Source organism: Alligator sinensis, unplaced genomic scaffold, assembly GCF_000455745.1.
Source record: "Alligator sinensis unplaced genomic scaffold, ASM45574v1 scaffold161_1, whole genome shotgun sequence".
NCBI lineage: Eukaryota > Metazoa > Chordata > Crocodylia > Alligatoridae > Alligator > Alligator sinensis.
This window is the reverse complement of record NW_005841974.1, coordinates 1012918-1016151: the sequence shown is the minus strand read 5'-3', so window position 1 is coordinate 1016151 and position 3234 is coordinate 1012918. Positions and strand designations below refer to the sequence as shown.

The 3234-nt window shown below is 42.9% G+C and overlaps 1 protein-coding gene across 6 annotated transcripts in view; it reads left to right on the top strand.

Moving 5' to 3' along the window:
* The window catches only part of CASP2 (caspase 2), a 34746-nt gene that overhangs the window by 22033 nt on the left and 9479 nt on the right, over positions 1 to 3234 (top strand). The window lies entirely within an intron of this gene.

Genomic DNA, 3234 nt, shown 5'->3' with positions numbered 1-3234 from the left:
GCACCCAAAGTTTAAAACCAGCTTCCTAGCAGTGGCAGCAGCAGCAGTCTTTCTGTTCAGGCAGTGTTAGGAGGGTAAATTGAATTCATGCTGGGTTTTTGGTTGTGATCGTGTTGGTCTCAGGACATAGGCAGGCAAGGTTCTTTGAGTAGATGTGATATCTTCTATTAGACCAACTGAGTAGTTGGGAAAAAAAGTTGTTGGCAAGCTTTCAGGTATAGTCACCTTCTTCAGGCATTAGGGATTCTCTGCTGTTGTCAGACTCCAAGAAATGAGAGAAGCTAAAAGTGTGGCAGGATGTCAGTGAAAATGTAAATGGGTAGAAATTAGAAAGACATAAGGTAAAGCAGAGAGGGAAGGGGAAGAAAGCAGGGGAAAAAATAGTAGGAGATCAGGAAAACAGGACTGAGAGAAGTTCAAAGTGTGAGAGGCTGTAGTGAAAATATAAATAGGTAAAAAGGAGAAAGAAAAGGTAAAGCAGGGGAAAAGAAAGGCCAAAGAGAAATATTACAGGATTACAGAAAGAGGCTCTCAAGAAGGAAGTAGTAGTAAATCAGGGAGACAAAGGGCAGAAAAGTGAGGGACGGGAGAAGACATGGAGGAAAAGAATGTAAGAGGTGCTGTCAAGGTACTTGGTGAATCAGATGTTAGGCATGTTGTAATGTGTCATAAAACCAATGTCTGTATTGAGTCCATGATTTTTTGTATCCAGTAGATTTATGACGTGAAGTTCGTAGGCTCGTCTACAGAAGGTGTTTTGTAAATTCCCTTTGAGGATTAGAACTGAGAGTTCGGAGAGGGAGTGATTGTCCTGTGAGAAGTATGTCCCAGGTAGTTCTATGACGCATTACAACCTTTCTTTTCCCCTGCTTTCTTCCCCCTCTCCCCTGCTTTACCTCTTGTTTCTCCTTTCTACCTATGTATATTTTCACTACATCCTCTCACACTTTGAACTTCTCTCAGTCCTGCTTTCCTGTTTTCACTGACAGCCTCTTTTCTACAGTATATTCTATCACTACAATGTCTCCCTTCAGCCTTTTTTTTTTCTTTTCCCCTGCTCTCTTCCCCTCCTCCCTCTGCTTTACCTCTCTGCTTTACCTTTTGCCTTTCTAATTTCTAGCTGTTTACATTTTCACTGCCACCCTGCCACACTTTTAGCTTCTCTTATTTCTTGGAGTCTGAGAACAGCAGAGAATCCCTACGCCTGAAGAAGGGTGACTGTGCCGGAAAGCTTGCCAAGAACTCTTTTCCAACTACTCATTTGGTCTAATAAAAGATATCCCATCTACTCAAAGAACAATTGAATTCATGGCTCATTAAAATCTACCTGATTTCCTTCTAAACTCTTCACTCCACAGGTGTAAATTGCCCTCTCTCCTTTTAAATGGTCTTGATGTTCCACTAATGAAGCTAGCCTTTCTTCTATAATTCTGTTGTCTGTTAGCTACTCCCCATAATATAGCTCCTTTTTCACAGCCCTGCAGGCTGTTTTTGAGTCATTCCAATAAACTTAGACTGAAGCAAAAACAAGTATTAAACTGAATAATATAGCCCTAGGCACCTAGCATAGTAGCAAAGCTGCTACTTTCTTTTTACCTGGAGAAAAGCATGATTTGTTTTTTATGGGATGATAAACCATACCATCTTGTACCCCCCTCTCCCTTTTAAATATCTTAGATCTGCCCGTGTCTATAGCCCTTCGTGCCCCCATCTTCTTCCTTTCTTCCTCTCCTCCCTTTTTGATATTGTCCTGTCTTGGAGGGGAGTGATCATCTGCAGCACCCCCAGCTTGCTACTCTAAAAGGTTGAGCACCACTGCTCTACTGTATTTGCAGTAACTCTTCCTCTTATGGCAGAAGATAATGAAAATAGAGTTAAACCAGAGCATCTTAACTTTGGATGTAACAGTCTAAGTAGATTTAATTTATTTTCACTTACTGCAAGGTAATTGCAGGTGCAGAAATACCATATGCCTGAAGGGGAGCTAGGGGGAGCAAATTTACTATCAAGTACTCTGCACTGTAACTGTGCTTGTGTTGACTGTGCTGAGTGAAAAAATAAACCAGGGCAACTTAAATACATCTCCATCAATGTAGAGGCCCCCAGTTTAATTCTCACCATGGATTTAAGAGCAGGCAGAAACAGCAGTTACCATGGAGCAGGTGGAGCGTGGCAAGTCCCTGCCCTGTTAATTGTGGGCACACAAACAGTGGCGAACATATGCGTGACTGCATAGATTATCTGACTATAGGTGAGGTTAGGATCAGTACTAATTTGGGAACTGCTGTCTTGCTGCAGACAGACTTAAATGTTTCAAATGACCAGTGAATGAGTGTTTGCCTCTGGTAGGTCAGTCTTCCAGGCATCCCTCAGTGCAGTGTTTCTCTTACCCTTTTCTTCCCCACCCCCCACTGCTTTGGGGCTGTCACCATTCCCACCCCTAGGTGCCAAGCACTTTGTTAGAACTGGTAAACTATACACCTTCCTCCCCACTCCCTCTGCCTTCTACCCTCTCAAATCAAGGTTTCAGTTATCCAGCCCCCAGTTCCCATGTACTTCCCTCTGTTGTCCTATTTCCAGTAGGGAGGGTGATGCCCTAGGAGAATGGATGTGGAAGTGTGCTTGCTGATATTGGCTTCCCTCCTGTCCCCAAACCTCCCCTCTCCTCCATGGGGGGAGCAAAGACTCAGCCCACCTTCCCCCCCACCCCCCCTCCAAAGACTGGGGCTACAGAGCTGCACTTGACAGCTCCCCACCCTGCTTTGTTTGAAGCCCTTTTATACTTCAAAATGTTTGCTGCCTGCACCCTTAAAGGCTTACAAAATCCAGGCTTCCTAAATTCCTGTCTTATGCTTTTGGCATTGCATTTTTGTGTGCCAAGAAACTTGTGGTAGACATGTCTCCCTTTGCAAATTTGTTCTTTGTTCCTAATTCAGTAAGAGTCCTTTTCTACTCTGAATTGGAACAGAGTTCTGCAAGCTGAATGGGTGCTATTGTACTGCATCCATAATCTTTATAAGAAATTTTAAGGGCTTATCTGCTAATGATTACTAAAGATCTATCACAAATAGTTACACCATGTCCCTTACCATAGTATCTGAGTACCTGTGATTAATATAGCGTTTAGAGTTTGAGCTTCTCTACTGTTGTGGCCAGACTTCAGTTTAGGTAAATGTATTCTGTCAGCCAAAAATTTCCTGTCTGGTATGGCTATGGAATTATTCGTTCCTTTTC